The sequence below is a fragment of the Chinchilla lanigera genome, unplaced genomic scaffold (assembly GCF_000276665.1).
Source record: "Chinchilla lanigera isolate Chin_1 unplaced genomic scaffold, ChiLan1.0 scaffold00062, whole genome shotgun sequence".
Taxonomy (NCBI): Eukaryota; Metazoa; Chordata; class Mammalia; order Rodentia; family Chinchillidae; genus Chinchilla; species Chinchilla lanigera.
The window spans coordinates 13,205,416-13,223,409 of record NW_004955463.1 but is presented as its reverse complement, the minus strand read 5'-3'; the positions used below and the strand labels follow the sequence as shown (position 1 = coordinate 13,223,409).

The window sequence follows — 17,994 nt, the reverse complement described above, 5'->3', positions numbered from 1 at the left end:
TAACTAACACAGAAACTTAGCTGTAGGTGCTCAGTGAAACCCGCCTGCCTGCATTAGGGACTTACATGTGTGAGGTGGTGGCTTCCCCTACTTATCTTCTAACAATTGTGTGAATTGTTTTATGATCAACCCCAACTTACTGGGGAAACTCAGGTTTAGTGATCCCAGATTACTTCTCCAGGAAGTGGTGGAGTTAGAATTCAAACTTAGTTTTCTTATTCCAAAGTCCATATTCTTATGATGAGCATCATTATTTAATGTAATTATACCAGCCTATTAAGTTAATGATTATTTTCCCCAGCCCAGGGGTGTTCTTATAGAAGCTAATTTCTGTTAATGTGGGGAGAGTTGACTCATGGTGGGTCTGGGTGTGCAGTAGTAGGAAAACGAGGGAGAAAGAAGGGAGGGAGAGGGCGTAAAGGAAGGGCTAAGTTTAGGAACCACAGGAGGCTCCTTGCTGAAGGATTCCTGGGTGGCCTCGCTGCTGCTTCAGCTCCCTGAGTCTCCAGGCAGCCATCAGGTCCGCCATCAGTGATTTTAATCAACAGACCAATGAACCGCTATTTACTTGGGGATTTAGAAACTGACGCAGAAGGCTCATTGTTGGAGGTTCACTCAGCAGGAGGGTCATTTTCCTTGGCCATATAATCCCAGACCTCCAGCCCTAGGAGGTGGGTGATGTTCTTAGAGAGTTTGTGAGCGCTTGGTGATTTCCATCACTTTGTCAAGCTAATGCAGAAGGGGAGGGGCTGGCGCCATGGCTGAGTGTGACTGTCCTTTTCTGATGACCCAGCTTCTCCAGTGGGAGGTACCAATTGCAGATGACTTCAATTCCTTTAGTCACTTTCCAACCCGGTCTTTAAGAGGTGCTTTGACCTTCTTTGTTCTAGTGAACCCTCACAGCAATCCTGGGTGGTAGGTGCTAGCATTGCACCTGTTTAGAGATAAGAAATCTTGGGCTCTCGGGAAAGCCATGACCCATCCAGAGTCCTAAAGCCAGGCTTGGTTCTAGCTCTTCTGAGTCACATACACTGTGACCTTTCTGCTTCCTTTCAGGTGTCTCAGCTCTTGAAGAAAAGAAGAGGTAATTGTGAAATGTGAGTACTCAAAAATTGCATTGCCACCAAAGCCACAGAGGAACCAAAGCCTCAGGCTGTGGGTTCCTTGAGGGTAGAGCCACACTGTGGATCCTGGTCCACAGTGTGGACTGTGTTCCTGGTCCTCAGTTACTTCTCTCTGAAGGACTGCTTTGCAACAGGTGGTGCATAGTGACCTATATCAGTATTATTAAAACCTTTGAAAGCAATATAGGGTTTGTAAAAACAGTGCAAATCATTGAGAGAAGTCACTTGTTCCCCAACTGCCCTTTAGAGTGTACAGTATTTTCCAGGCATTTCCAGTGGGGCTATGCTGTGTGTTATGTATAAAATGTTTTAGGGATCGTACCATGCCTGTAGTGTTGCAGCTTGCTGTTCTGTTGAGGATCCTTTTATGGACATGCATTCATGTTAGTATCCACAGCCCTACCTCATTCTTTTTAATGTATGCATGGTGTTAATATTTCATTTTGTGGATGAACTGGTTTATTTAACCTATTACTTCTTGATGGACACTTAGGCGATTCCAGCTTTTTTCTATTACAAGCAGTGCTTCAGTGAGAATCCTTGTACACTTGGATAAATTCATATAAATGAAATTTCTGGCACTCAGGATTTGTGCATGTAGGATTTTGATCGATATTGCCATATTGCTCTCCAAAGACGTTGTCCCCATTTGCAGCATCAATCTAAACACTGTTTTTTGCATGTGTTCAGTAAGTGCTGTGGAAATTGCTGCTGACATTTTATTCAATTATTACTGTGATTCAGCTCTCCACTCTACGCAGGGGTGATTCCACTGCATTTTGGAGAGTGTGAGTTCAGTCCCATCTCTGCCCTTCCTGGCTGGGGGATCGGGGAGTTTGCTTGACTCCTCTGAGGCATGATTTCCTTGTAGAGTTAATAATGTCTCACTTGAAGAGTACAGCCGGGGGCCCAGTGAATATTTGTCAAACCTCTTGACCCAGCAGAGATTAGGTGTGCCATGCATGCCGTCATCACCCGCCCCCCCCAGGAATGGTCTGCTCTTGCTAGGAGCCTTTTTTTTTTGGTTTTTCTCTGGTACCAGGAACCGAACTCACGACCTTGTGCTTGCCAGGCAGGCGCTTTTGCCGCTGAGCTAAATCCCCAGCCCTTGCTAGGAGCCTTAATGAGAGAGGATTGTGAGGTTTGCCACAGGACTCAGAAGGGCAACTGAGGCATGGATTGGTATTGGTCTGCGTACACTTGTAGTAGCAAAATAAAAACTCTTGATTTCATGGACTGTAATTGTCTTCAAGGCAGTGACTTTGTCTGCCACTTCTTTGTATTCCTGCAAGCACAGAGTCCAGTGTCTGGAAGGCAGCAGGTACAGGTGGATGTCGGGTACAAGGAAGGCGAGGACTGTGACCAGAGATTGCATGTACCACAAGGTGGCTGTTATGGTTTCTATTTATTTCTGCTCCTCCCAAAGCCACATGTGCTCATAGCTGGGGCTTTTGGGAGGTGATGGGACCATGGGGGCATGATATTCTTCAGTGGATTAGTCCACGGGTGAGTTGTTGGCAGGTAAAGCCTGGTCAGAAGAGATGTGGCCTGGAAGGTTCTGTTTCTCTCCCTCCTTGCTTGGTCTCTCCCTATTTCCTGCTGCCATGCCATGAGCTCTTTCTCTTCTGCCATACTGCCCTGCCATGGACTGAAACCTACATGGGAGGCTGATGGGAGTTGGGAGGAGGGGGAGACAGAGGGGAGAAAGAGAGAGCGTACATTCAATCTAGGCACAGAAATTCCCCTTTAGAAACTGCTTTTGGGACTAGGTTGTGAAGCTTGGAGGGGAACTTGGATGCTGCTGGGAGGGAGGATGTGGGCATGGAATGGGGCCACTTGGCTTCCATGGATGCAGTGTTTGAGTTTTCCCTCTTCCAGTGGATGTGGGGCCTCTTGTCTCTGCATCCTGCTGCCTACTCTTCTGATCTGTTCTTCCCACACTCACTGTCCTTGTCCTGCCTGCCACTGACAGACATCTAGTATCAAGAACTTTACATGAAATGCTGCAGCCCTGAAGTGTAGGGCTGTCCCTGTAACCGAGGTGCAGACACAGACAGGAGGGAGCAGGGCTAGGCTGGGGGTGGGAGCGAGTTGGGGATGGGGCCAGGTGATGTAGTCATTATCTGGGTGTTCTTATCATGCCACATGCCCCTGTGTCGCGGCCTTCCCTTTCACGACTGATTCTGTCTCCCCTTGCCTCCCACACAGGAGCAGCAAGGACAGCTCTGAGCAAGAGAGTCCTAGGGTGGGAGTCTCTCAGCGAGCCATGCAGGATGATGGTGCCGCACCCATGTCTGTCGTGGGTCCTCAAGATATGCCCGCCGAATAATGTTCCTCACAGAGGTGGGGGTCTCCTGCTTGTCTGCTCCTAACTTATTCAGAGAAGGCTAAGTCCAAATTCCTTCTCTGCCGTATCCTAACTGTATGAACTTGAATAAATTATTCAGGTTCTCTGGGCCAGAGTTTCCACATATATCAAATGGAGGTAACAACAGTATCACATTAGTTTGTTAGAGTATTTAAGATTATCTTTGGCTGTATGTGAAAATTCTACTACAAGGTACAGACGTTGGTTTATAATCAAGTAGGCTCCAGGCTATAGCATATTGTCAACCATGCTATCTATGTGGTGTGCACTGTGTGTCCATAGCTAGGACAGAGTACCTGACACCAACATTTTAAAGGAGGAGAGATTTATTTGGCTCACAGTTTCTTGTGGGTTCAGTCTGTGATTGGCTGGCTCTAAGGTAGAAACAGCGTGATGGGGGGGACCTGAGAGAGGAAGACTACTCAACCAGTGGCATCCAGGAAGCACAGTAAGAAAGGAGGAGCTGGAGACGAGAGTATACCTCCCAGTGACGTTTCTCTTTTGAACATCACCTCTTGCCACCACATTCAGCTAAGAGCTCATCTGTGGATTACTGCACTGATGAGGATAACGTCCCTATCATCCATCATCTTTCAAAAGTCCTGCTTGTGGGCACATGAGACTTTTGGGGGACATTTTAGATCTCAACCATAATACTATGCTTAAAGCCTATTCTGTAAGTTTCAGATATACTATGTATTACAGACCAGATGGTATGCTATAGTATATGCTGTGCTACATATGCTGTGGACTGTGCTATATGGCATAAGAGATAGTCTAGGCTGTATATTTTCTGCCATCTTATGTGCTGTGGCATATACTCTTCTATGTATGCTATATGCTACGGACTATGCTATATGCTATAAATTGGGCTGTATTGTGTAGACTATACTCTACACTGTAGTATGCCTTAGACTCCATGGCAGTCCATCTTCTTCCAGTGGTGCAGCTTGAGGGAAAGAAATATCCCTTTGGACGGCAGTGGGGTTTTTCTAAACTATCTTCCGCCTATTTAAGACCACTGTACTCCATTCCATGGCACCAGTACCACTCAGTGTTCTTTCACTGAGCACCTGGTATGTTGAGTCAGGAATTCAATTTTTCTCTGGTTCAGCCTGAATCCCAGAGTAAGAAATAAGAACGGGGAAGGCAACTCAGAATCAGGGTCCCGCTGAAGACTGGGGAAAAAGAGTGATAACCTCTGATCTCTAGCTTCTGACTCCTGTCCTGCCTGGCCTGGAGCAAAGGCCAGGGCCTAGCACTGGGCGAGGAACCTGGTTTCTAAGCCACGTGTGGGTGTGGTTTTGTGATGAAAGTGAAGGCATGGCTCCTACTGCTGGTTGGCTGGGCTTCAGCAAGCCTCGGACAGTAGAGAGATGAGGTGGAATGCTCTCTTCTCCATCTTGGCCTGCGTCTTTTTATTTTTACTGAAACTCCATTGGAAAAATGATATCGCCTTCTGCATGTGTTATGCACACACTTCCACACACAAATCCAGAGAAGAAATTAACAAATGTGTTATCTGGGCCCTATCTGTAGATCTGTTGTGAAAGAGTGAAGACTCCCATGGCTTGAACGTTGGTGTCAGCACTATCAAGTGTACAAAGCATGTGTGAAATTCAAATTTCAGACCCTTGAGCACTTCTTCAGAGTCTAAGTGGCTTTCATAAGGGACGGGCATCTCTTTGAGGCAAAAAATTACCTTTCACAGTATAAGCACAAATTGGATTATAATGAACAAATTTGTTTTTCCCTATATGCTGGCATTTAGGTTCTATCCATCTGCATCTCCATAACTTTATATTCTCCTTTACAAGGGGTGGGGGATGCTGTCACATGCGAGTGGAAGGTTGTATGGTTTGTAAGTTCTTCTGTACCTTTAGTTTGGAGTGCATCATTTCTCCTTTTCTTCTTCCTTTCCTTCTCTCCTAGAACCAATTTTGTAAATTTTAACCATACGATGGCTTCCTAGAGCTACTTGGCCATTGCCGTACCTGCTGGCATCCCTGGTTAACATGGTAGGAAGGAGGGTGTTGCTGGGAGTGGTCCATGTGAGTTTACTCACTATTCTCTATTCTTGCTTTCTTTCCTGTAAGCTCTTTCTTCCCTCATGTAGAGGGGCAATGTAGAGGGTGATAGTAGTTGAACTGAGGTCACTGGGGACAAATACTAAGTCTTCCTTGTACTGAACAGTGTAGGAGAGCCATCAAATAATCTGACCCCATTCCTCTTTCATTTAGCCAATCAATGTTTGTGGAGTACTTATAGTGGGCAAACTCACCCTCAACACTAGGAGCAGGAAGACCCATGTGGGAAGTTTCTTCCCTCTAGTTCTTGAATCTACCTTCATTTTCAGTCTTCTCCTTCCTCCCTTCCTTTGCCAGCATGGTCCACTTTTTCTTCTCCCCGTCTCACACTGACTCTGAGGCATCCTGAATGATTTCTAGGATAAGTACACATGCTCCCACCCAGCTTGCTACCCATATGGTCAAAGCCATGAATTTGTGCCACAGAGAGTAGACTTCCTGCTCGACTGGTGTAAAGAGAAGTTAAGGGCAGAGATGTTTTCCTGAAGGTAGCAGGTCAACATCATCACACATGAGTATTGCTTTCCACCTTGGACGGCAGGGAACAATCAGGGCCAGCATGCTACCCTACTCTGAAAGGTGTGGCCCACACAGCAGTCTGTGTAGAGGGCATCACCTTGTTTTGGAGGAGCATGGGTGGGTGGATCTCATTCATCTATTCAGAGAGGAAGAGAGGGAGCCTCTTAGAGACTGGTGTTCCCTAGAACACCAGGAAAACTGGTGAGGGAAGGATTTCCCCCTCAGATCATGGAGTAGGTTGAGGTGGATCATGTCAGCATTGGAGGGATTGGTTTTTGTAGGAGGCCTGGCTGTGTGAATGCAGTCCCTGTGACTGGGGGGAGGCCAAGGGTTTTACCTGTGGAATTGGAGCCAGAAATCGCAATGTACGGGGACATACTAGGGCAGGAGGTAGAGCTGTAAGGCCTCCTGGAATCTCAGCCAGGAGGGAAAGCAGGCTGTAGGGGAGGGTTGGCTGGGACAGGAAATGCTACAAGGGTTTGACTCAGAAGGTCCTGTCACATTTCTCCACAGGAACAGACATGGGTTGTCCACTTCTTGGTTCCGAAAGAACCGACACAAAGACTGTGTCACAGACCTTCTGGGAGATCCTGCCCCTCTCTGGGCTCCTCACTACAAACCCTTTTGAGATCACCAGTGTCCAAGTGATGGGATGGGATAGCTGGACCTCTGATATTGGGCCATCCCAGGCCATGCAGAGAGGGGCAACCGAGGCCTTGCTTGCACCACCTCCCCAGCCCTCCGGGGGAACCACACGCTCCTCATCCTCACCGAGCAGGGTGTGTGACAGGCTGGTGAGAGGCAGACGGTGTGTGTGTGTGCACGTGCGTGTGTGTGTGTGTATGTGTGTGTGTGTGCCTGCAGGCAGGGCAGCCGAGGTGGGTGTTGGCGCAGCCCCGTCTGGCGCAGTGACAGCTCAGTACCTGCCCGCCACCAGCCCTGCCTGGCTGACAGGCAGCCTGTTAATTGGGGCGGCAGGAGGGAAATTGCGTGGAGACTTGCAGGGGCTCCAGCATGAGTGCCCTGCTCAGCCCGACACCCTCAAGCAGAGGGATGGGTGTGGAGAGCCCCAGCCTGTCACCGGCCTGTGACAGGCGGCCTGGCAGTGGGCCTGTGTTTGAAATATTTTATTTAAAAAAGTTTTTTTTTCTTTTTTCTTCAAGAAAGAAAGGGTGGAAGAAAGCAGTCCATAACTGGGCTCTGGAAGGTCATGGATTGTCAGAGGAGGTGTAAGCTGGGGCCCAAAGGAGAAGCCCTCAGCATAGGCTCTTCCACTGGGCTGAGGAGTGGCCTTGTCCTTTCCAGGGATCCTCAAGGGACAGGCAGGGGCCACCCAGCGGAAACTCAGGCCTCTGTGGATGCTGCCATTGCTTCGACGGTGCAGACTCTGAGAAAGCACAAGCAGGAGGATGCACTGCCACCTGGTATAGAATGCAACTTCCTGTTTCCACACATGCATGCACACACATGCTCTTGTATGACTCAGAGTGTGGCCAAGCCCCAGGGAACTCTGGGGTATTTACCCACCTTTCATGCAGGCGTGGAACCACAGAGGGATTTACTGACAGTCACACTCTAGTTAGAGATAGAACTGTATGCTGCCTATCCTAATCTGGGGTTCAGAGTGATGCTGGGGATTCCCAGGGTGCCTTATTACTCCTTTCTTTTCCAGTGAATACTATTTTGGCCTAGAAGATGTGACTAAAATCACATTCTTAGAGATTTACTCATTTTGATTCAAGCTTAGTTCACAATTATACAGCAGTGTCTCCTGGGAGGTCTTATATGTTAAGCTCTGTCAGTAATTTCTCCCTTAGCAAGAATAAAGGAGATAAAGATATTGGCTACCTGGGGGCTGGTGCATGCCTGCACACGTGCGGGGGCCCTGTGAAGGAAGGAAGGTCTGCAGGGAGAGAAGCAGCTGGCCTGGGCCACATCAGCAAGGGCCAGGTGGGTGCCGGTCAAGGCCAGAGCGCCTCTGACTGGCTTCATAATTAGACTCGGACCCCAGGAGGCTCGGGTTTTGAGCCCCTCCCACCTGTGGGCAGGTGAGGCGCCTGTGGCCGCCATGTCCCTGCTGAGGTGGCCCGCACTTCCTGCAGCTGCCATTCTCCTGGAGTCTGACAGAATGGGACCTGTGGGGAAAGCTGCCACGTCAGCACCCAGCCCGCTTTGCACTCCAGCAGCTAATTAAAGCCAGGAAGGTAATTTATTGCTGAGGGAGAATGTGCGGGAGGTTTGGCTTAGTTGAAATGGCCCCCAAAGAGTTATGGAAAGCTAAAGTGGGTTTTCAGAAGCAAAAGTTAATTGCTCTTCACTTAGCATTTCGGTGTCATGTGGCTGAGTTACACATGCTGAGTGGAGGCTGTTACCCAGATGCGGGGTGTGGGGTGGGAGTGTGTGTGGGGGTGTCAGAGCCCAGCTTCCAGGTGGCTGGAGGCCTCTGACCAAGGATTAAAAGTGCCCCCCTCTTCCCATGGGGGCTTTGCCTACTGCCTGGACTCTTGGCCAGCTGGGGGTGGACTAGGGGACCCTTGTGTATGGAGATTTTGTGAGGAGGAAGGAGCTTTGGGGTCTGGGGGTGGAGGTGAACGGTGGCTCCTCGTCCTGCCCTGATGGCTTAGTGACTTGAGTGAGCTCTTGCTCCTTTCTGGGTCTCCCTCTGGTTTAATGGCATTCTTTGACATTATGATTGATCTCCCCAGGTTTCCTGGCAAATGGTATCCACGCCTTGCAACCCACTTGGCAGAGGGAAAGACTGAGGTGTAAGATATCCCAACAGGCATATGGTATGTGGAGAACATGGGAGGACATGGGAGTGACATGACTTTCAGCTGAACAGTGATATATTTGCTACCCAGACAGAGGAGCTTCTTGGGCCACAAAGTGTTTGCTTATTCTGTGGGTAGAGGTATTTAGGGAGAGATTAAAAAGCAGAACCAGAGTTGTGTTAGCCAGAGAGAAACAGGGAAAATGGAAAGTGTGCAAAGACACCTTGCACAGGAGCCATGTGTCCCTAAAGGCATGACTAGTGTTGGGTGTAAATATTTAAAGTGACCTCTGTTTATGTTTAAGGAGTGTATTAGCCAGCTTTCCATCACCGAGACACAATACCTGACACCCATAATCTAGAAGAGGAGAGGTTTAGTTTGGCTTGCAGTTTCAGGGGATTCTGTCCATGGTTGGCTGGCTCTAAGGCAGGAACAGCATGGCAGAAGTGTGTGGTGGAGGTGAGTTGCCCAGGTCACGGCAGCTGGAAAGCAGAGCAGGGGAGCAGCACCAGAGAGGAAGGGGCCAGGGGTCAGATGTGGTGTCTGAGATATACTTCCATGACTCACCCAGACACACCGGGAACTGTGCTTTGCTCATCCCCTCCGTACCTCGCAAGCCAATCAAGTGGGCAGTGTGAATGGTCAAGGGAACTAAGCTGAGAAGCTCCTATGAGGTCTGCCAGCTAGATTTTGGAGGAGAAGGGACGTGAGTAGCAGTGAGGGGTAGGGATCTGCACTGAGGCTTTCCATCTGAGCTAGTTTATAAGTGGTTACACATTCTGGAGACACATCTGGGTCATATCTCAGGTAGGAGTTGCATTCTAAAGTCAGTAGCATGGTAAATCCAGGAAAGTAAAAATTATTTGGGGAAAATTTTATATTGCAGAGATCACTCCTATAACTTGAAAGTGAAGAATTCTTGTTTTGTTTTTGTCAGCCTTTTTACTCTGCCTTTCTTCTCCTGGGAAAAAATGAGGTCTGCCTTGCATGGGAGTGGGAATGTACATGGGGAAGTGATGGAGTAAATAAAGATATTTAACTTCTAAGTGTGTTTTGATGAAGTAATGTATAGGAGATGCATTTTTTAAAAAACTAATTCTGCTGTCCAATACCAGGACAATAAAACCATATGGAAAGGTTTTTCTTAGGCCAAATTGTCTGTAGATAGCTCAATCCCAGTGAGAATTTTGAATAAATGAACAAAAGTTTTTTTGAAAAACTTTGTGTTTTCCTCATCCCCATTTCTGTCTCTGTCTCTCTATCTGTGTCTGTGATTGTGTCTGTCTGTCTGTCTGTTTCTCTCTTTCTCTCTCCTTATTGTGAACAATGGAAATGTCTAGATATATTCTTTGTGGACAAGGCTGGGTACAAAGTATCTGTGGTTCAAGAGCCATATTGAAAATAATTAAGCTTTCTGGATGTGCCACCCAACAAAAATATTTCAGCACATCACACATGTCATACATAAAATATTATGTCTCAGGAATAAATCATAATAGCATTAATCTGTGAGGCATAGAAGTGAAATTGAACTTCCCTTGTGCAAGCCAACTACCCAGCAATTTCTAGTGAATGTAAATATTAGTCAGCATTTTAAGCCCCTCCCCCTTTAGCCAGTGTTTCTGAGTTTTGCATATTGGGTCAGATACTCACAGCTTCTCTTGAGAGTGATCTGAACAGCCCAGAGTGCAGTCAGAATCTCAGTGAAGGCCCGAGGTGACTGAACACTAGCTATGAATGACAAACTGGTCATGGTCCACATTTTGATCCTAACTTCCCTTCCTTTAGTCAAAGGCCAAATTGGCATTCTGGTATATGTCTACTGAATGAAGATGAAGTGGCTTTGGATTTGGGTTCATGTGTTTTTAGACTAGGGATTGCATTTAGCAAAGTACCAAGTGCTGGGGAAATGCAGAACATCTCCCACGGTCATGTTGAAGTATTGTGCATTTAAGCAGCATTTTCCAAATGCAAGCATCCTTTGCTCAACACATGTGGAGGATGGAAGCTTTCTCTTTGATGATCAGCTCCAAAGGCTAAGTTTCTAGTGAAACTTGAAGCTGGTGTGGTCAATGACTCCCTGTCTCTCTCACTGCATGTCAGCCTTACATGCACTGAAGGGTAACAGGGCCCTCCCTGCAGGACAGGGGGTGGTAGTGCCTGCATGTTGCTGTCTTTGAAAAGAATTTGATTTCTGTGATGAGAGAGCGAGAGAGTGAGAGAGTGAGAGAGACAGAGACAGAAGAGAGGGAATTGCCTCATTTTTTTTCTGGAGGCAAATCCTAATATCTTATTGGGATGGGGTGAGAGTGGATGCAGGAAACATTATTTAGATGATGATGAGACCAGGAAAAAGGGAAGAAAATGGAGCTACTGATCATTGCACAGTTTTAGGTAGAGAAAGTCTGGCAGAGGGCAAGAGAAACACTATAAATTAGCAAGGTTAAGAGCCTTTTGGAATTGAGGGCTTTTATTCTTCCTGCAATATGCATATTCTGGCTCAGTCATTCTAAATGAAGTGTGCCTTTTCTGTCCTTGAAGCCTTCTGGGGATAAAGCTCTAGAAGTACGTCTCGAATGGAATATGTTGAGATTTGAAAATTTAAAAACTTCATTCTATGTATAACAAAACTGAGTCCATTAGCTAAAGAGTGGCTAGCCAGGAGGGAACTCAACCTAGCTGTACTTCTTAAAACTCTTCATCAGTTAAGAGCAGAGAGGGGTAGACACAGCTTCCCCAGGAATGCTATGGCCTGAAATGTCTCAGCATAAGTGTTCAATGTCTAAAGTAATAGAGGAGTACATACATGTTTCATAAGTCCCTTTATTAAAGGGAGACGTACTTTTGTGCTGAATTCACTTTGGAATGTTCAATTTAGAAGGGTAGGAAGTGGCTGCTGTGGTTCAGATATAGTTTGCGTATGTCCCTCAAAGATGCACGTGTATGTTAGTCAGTTTTGCTGTGACAAAGTACTTGAAGAAATCACCTTAAAAGAAAAGATTTATTTTGTGGCTTATGGCTTTGGAAGTTTCAGTCCATGGTTGCTTGGCCCCATTGTTTTGTGTCAGTGGTGCACAGTACATAATGGAAATTTCGTGTGTTGGAGGAGCTCTGTCTACCTCATAGTGGCCAGGAAACAAAAAGAGAGAGGAAAATGTGGGATGAGGGTTCCAGTGTTCCTTCAAGGTACTTCCCAGATATTCTAACTTCTTTTTACTAGGTCTCACCTCCTAAAGCTTCCTTCACTTCCAAGTGGCACCAAGGGCTGGCAACCATGTCTTTAGCACATCGGTCTTTGGGGGACATTGAAGGTCCAGGCCATAACAAGGTGCTGGAAGCTTGGTCCCCAGTGTAACGGTATTGACAAGTGGTAGATTTATAAGAAGCTTGGCTTCGTGGAGGATGATTTGATCATGGGAGCTCCATCCTCTGAAGGCACTAATGTGGTCTTGCAAGACTGTGTTAGTTTCCACAAGAATGTGTTGTCATAAAAGAGCAACTCTGGCTTCTGTCTGATACTTTGCTTCCTTGCTTGAATGTATGTCCCTTCCACACTTGGATGGTTTCCTGTCTACTTATTCACCATATTGCATTGCTGCCAGGAGCCCTCACCAGACATGGTGCTATGCTATTGGGATTTTGCAGCCACCAGAATCATGCCAGATAAACTTCTTTCCTTTATAAAGTGCTTAGCATTGAATATTCTATTATGGCAACATAAAATGGACTACTGTAGTGGCCTATGACTCTCAATAGCAAGATTTTTTCCTTTCTGAGAATCAATAAAAATGGTGACAAATTTTCACTAACTTTTGAGCCAGATAAGTGTAGTAACTGAAAACTATACTGAAGGAGATACTGAAAACTAGTTCTTCCTATGAATCCCAGGAGATGGCAATTCCGGTTGCACCAGAGCATGGATGGCAATCCTAAGGTTTACCTGTCATGGTTTTAGTCTCCTGTGTTACAGGAAACTGCCTTGTGTTCATGCTGGGACCAACCAGGATGTCTGCAGCCCACAGGCATGTAAATGCCAGTGCACAGATGTTCCACACCCAGACGAGAGCAGCCCGGTGTTGTGCCACATGGCCCCCTTGTCCAGTCTTTTTCAGTGCAAATTTCATATTTTGAGAAAAATAATGGGAATGAGTTTTCTTCTGCAGCCAGTCTCAGTCCCCTACTGAGTCCACTTCTCCATGATGTCTTTAGGAGATGTTTACAAGCAAGTTGATGGTTATCTTTTTTTTTTTTTTTTCCTGGTGGTGCTCATAGTTAGGGGTTTCTCAAAATGCCAAGGTTGAAATTTAATTCAAGTAGTTTTCTCCCTACTTCTAGTCCATTGAAAAGCTGAAGAATAGGATAATGGTGGTCTAACTGCTACTTGGGCCTGGAATAGGATTCTGTCCACCCTTGACCAGGTTCCTCATTTTCCCTGTCCCGTTGTGAGTTGCTTCCATTTACTACATCTTTCCCTACCACTGTAGTTTCTCCCTAGTCTGGCTATTTCATCTCCCCATCTCCATGTCCCTAACAGGGTAATGGAACAGTCAGGTATCAGACACTTAGAGGAAGGACTGCATTCTTCTGCAGTGGGTACTCCACGTACACTCCATGCTGCCTCTATACTTGTGGGGATTTATTTAGCTTTGGGTTGAAACCTTACTCAACTCTGAGAAAGGTAGCACAAACTTAAGATTTACTCATCAATGATTCTAAACTCAAGCTACACAGCAGCTTTTAATGAGGATGGGTGATAAAAGGAGGATCAAGAAGAATATTAAAGACAGATTCCTTATTTGTGCCAGCACCCTCAATAAATAGAAATATCTGACAGTGGGTATAGAAATACAGGTAATTTGCTTCTCCAAAATCCAGGGCTGCAGCATAGAAGGGCAGCAGTACCTGCTGCTTTGTAAATGGAGAACTTGTTGCTTTGAGTAGAAAAGAGCCCACAAATAACTGAACTATACTTTGGAAGTGGATCTCATGAGCCTTTTAATAGAAGAAAATAATAATTATTTCCCAAGAGTTCACATACCCATAACATTTTTATTAGCATCCTGTCTTCTAAATAAAGTTCAGTGGATTGAGTTCATTGGGGTTTTCTCATTTTAAATATTCCCTTAAATTATGACCATGGATGTAGCCCCATCATCACCACAGTTATTACTGTTATCATATCAGCATCTCCATAGTTATATTTATGTAGCACTTAGAAAGCTCTCAACACACTTCAGGTATATTACCTCATCTGTCCTCATCGCATCCTGCTAAGGGAGGGAGGGGCTACATTACAAATGAGCATGGAGGACAGACCATTCTGTTCTGTGCCTCTGGGTGAAACTTGGGGGTGGCCAGAAGCAAGCCCTCTGTGCTCTCCCTCTGTGTATTCCTTACCTCTACCTAAAGCTCCAGGATAATTCACACACACTGGAGGGTGGACACCTCTGAGAACAGAGGGGACTGACCATTGGGTGAGCAGAGCAGGACCCTTGGGAATTACCTTGATCATGTAGCCCTAATGTGCCTTTTTGCCTTGTCTTGGCCCCAGAAAGTCAAAAATCCCAAAGACAGAGTGACACCGCAGAAGAGTGGAAAAACACTGGCCTGGAAATCAGGAGCTCTGGTTCTGCCATCTGTAAGCTTTGCTTCTTGGGCTAGTTCCTTCATGTTTTTAAGAATTCATTTGCTCTTTTATGAAAGAAGAGGTCTTGGTATCTGCTTTTTGAGTGTTTGTAAGGATTGAATGTTTTCTAAAATTTAACTTTTCTCTCCTGGGAAGAAACTAACCTGTCTGTCCAGTATGATTTTGAGAAGTAAGAGGCAAAATAGAGAGCAGCATTTGGATGTGTTTATCATTTTAATCATTGTCCATTTAGAAATAACGTATTTTCTTTCTTATATTGAGTCAGAGCTAATGACCAACACTCAGTATCTTTTGAAGCTTGCATTAGAAATAATGCTGATGTGGAAAGCAAATGGCCTGGGCTATAGCTCACTCTCCACCACTAAGCAGATGGATGCCCTGGAGACAATAAATCACAAGCATATCTAGGTCTCATTTTTCTGATATATAAGACAAAGAGCTTATAATACATGCTCTTGTCAGTGCTGATGAGCCTCACAATTCTATAATTTTACAAACAGTGACTTTTCTAGAAAAGCCAAATATGTATGTAAGCATTGTTCTATCCATCTCTTGGTCTCTCTGTGCCATGTGCAGCCCCCTGGAAACACAGGTGCCTTGAGGGTAGTGGACAGGGTGAACTGAGCCACCTCTGAGAGGCTGAGCCAGCAAATTCAGTCTCTGATGTGACTACAAATGACGCAGATTCAGCCCTGATTTGTTGACGAACACAGCCCCTCCCCCCTTCTGCCTTCCCTGCCTGGCCACTTGTTATCCGTGGGGAGGAGAGAAGGGCTTCTGGGCCTGGACTGTTGCCTGGGCTCCGAGATGGCAGGAAATGTAGCTGTGCACAAAAGTCAGCTACTCTGAGGGTTACTAAGGGGCCAGAGGCTGGGCCACCTGGTCACTCGACTGACTACATCTCTAGGCCAGTGCCATCTTGGGAAAGTGTATCATTATCCCCTTTGTTGATTCTTGCTGGGCCTGCTTTGCAGCAGATGCCTCACACTCCACAGACAAACTTCCTTGTATTTGCCCTCAGCAAGGGGCCCTCTGGTGTCAGTTCTTTTGCCTCATCCCAGAAGCTGAGAGAGAGTCTTGCAAGGGGAATGATAAGGGCCTTTGCTGACATAAGCTTCCTTGTATGCATATACACCAGGAGAACACAAAACATCAGGAAGATGTTCCCTTGAACAATGCTAGCTTTCTGTTACTGTAACAAAATACCTGACATAATCAGTTCAAAAAAGGAAAGGTTTATTTTGGCTCACAGTTTTGGAGGTTTCAGTCCATGGTTGGTCAGCCCATTGCTTTGAGGACAAGCAAGGTAGTACATCATGGTGGGGAGCAAACTGTTCACCTCACGACCAGGCCATGAAAGGAAGGATGAGAAGAGTCTAGCATCCCAATATCCCATTCAAAGGCACATCTCTGTGTGACTGGCTCTATCTCTTAACTGTTCTCCCTCTGCCCAATAGCACCATGGACTGTGGAGCACGCCTTCAATACATAGCCCTTTGAGGGACACTTATCCAAACCATAGCAACCCCATTGTTAATTTTATTTCTTAGTCTTATAAAAATAAACCAAAACAAAGCCTAAAAATACCTTTTGGTTTTAATTCAACTGAGGATCTACAAGGATGACTCAACTTGCTGGGTTCTCTGAGGATGTAATAGTGAGTATGACTCTGTCCTTACTGTCTAGGCTCTCAAGTCAGGGCAAGAGGTAGACAAACACACTAGTAACCAGGATTATGAGGTGGTCAAGCATGCTTTCATGAAGTCCCTAAATATTGTGGGAGAACAATTCCAATCAGGGATGAGAGATTTTGTCAAATCTTTTATTAGGGGGTAGATAGGTCTTAATTTGCCTTAAATGGTTAGAATAGTTGCAATAAAAACACTTTAGAGAGCATAGAAAGGCAAAAAAAAAAAAAGACATTTAGGATAGAAAGAATAGTTCAAGGGAGAGCAGCAAGATGAGAAAGACTTCTTTATTTTCACTGCAGTATGTCCTTGTTAACACAAGACACCAACATCTTTTAGAGTTTCTGGTCTTATTTCAGATTATGTTATACTTTACTTGTACCAGGCCACACAGATTCTAAAACACATCTTCAGTATAGTCAGGAAAATGATAATAATGGAAAAGAAGGTCCCAGCTGAAGTATGGATGGAAACTTTAAATGTAAATATAATTTTAAAATTAATTTTGATACTCTTCCCCGTTTGGCAGTAATATACCTTAAAGTGGAGCTGGAAGGAAGTATCTTTTCTTTGACCTTGGTGTTGACTCTGCCCACGCAGACATCACTAGTTGAGCCCAGCACACCTCCCACTAAGAGCAGGGAGTCTCCTCACAGTGCCCCCTGGTGTTCCAGGAAGCCAATGAATCAGTTGTATTACACGACCTAAATTCTATTTACTACTTTCTGTTTAAAGTCTTAAAACTTTACTACTACCTTAAATACTGAGTAGCATTTTTATGAAACCCAGGGACTGAAAGCAAGGAGAAATTTTATAACAGCTAGTGCTATGAGAATCTCAAAATATAAATGGAAGTTGCTGATGGGGCTATGAGACCAGCATAAAGATATTTTTACTCTTTCCCTGAGTCTCCCTGTGATTTAATGGTAAAAATATTAGGTTCAAAATGACAGAAAATATGTGATAAAAATAATAAAATATACATAGAAACATAACCACTGGCATATAAGTGTCAGTGGTTTTCAACCTGGATGTACATCTGAATCTCTGGCTTGTTTATAATGTAGATTCTTGGGATTTACTTTAGATTAAATCAGAATTTCTGAACCTGAAGTCTGGAAATCAGCATTTTAAACCAAACACTGTGTGTAATTCTTCTACAGTATTCTTGGGACCAGACCATGAACCTACATTTGAGAACCAGAGACTTAAATAGTAGGAGTGTTTTTGCCCTTGTCTTTGTCTTTGTCTTTGGATGGTTGGTAAAAAACCATCATTTTCATTTCTAGTGGCTGAGCTATTTTACACTCCACGGTAGTTAAGTTACCAAAAAATAGTACTCATTTGGAAATTGGGGGGATATGAAGTCACAGTGTCCAGAGGGATTGGTCATTTAGGTTAACATGAGTCATTCTTTCTGGAGATTCACCTTTAGAATGAGTCTGAATTATAATGCATTTGTATCATCTTTTGGGGTTGGTTTTCAAGAGAAATTGAGAGAGGAGAGAGCAGTTTGTGTTGATCAAGAAGAGAAATTGTCTTGAAATCTCTGGTTGTCTTAGGCCATTTTGTGCTGCTATACTAGGATATCTGAGACTGTGTAATTTATAAAGTACAAAAATTTATTTCTCATAGTTCTGGAGGCTGAGATGTTGAAGACCATAGCACTGGCATCTGATTTCTGGTGAGGGCCTTTTTTTTTTTTTTTTTTTTTTTTCTTTTTCTTCTCTACTTTTTACCTCTCTCTAAAGGTTTCCCCTGCCTGGCACTTTATTTTTGTTGTTGTTCTT

The 17,994-nt window shown here is 45.1% G+C and overlaps 1 protein-coding gene across 3 annotated transcripts in view; it reads left to right on the top strand.

The window, feature by feature from the left end:
• The window catches only part of LOC106150063, a 173,882-nt gene that overhangs the window by 110,121 nt on the left and 45,767 nt on the right, over positions 1 to 17,994 (top strand). Inside the window, exons 1-2 of one of the 3 annotated variants that reach the window (XR_001236635.1) lie at positions 7,391 to 7,522; positions 8,804 to 8,887. The exons of the other annotated variants lie outside the window; for them this stretch is intronic. The gene's annotated coding sequence lies outside the window, so the exon portion shown is untranslated. Of the gene's footprint in view, positions 1 to 7,390; positions 7,523 to 8,803; positions 8,888 to 17,994 lie in introns of those variants that run through there. 3 annotated transcript variants of the gene reach the window in all.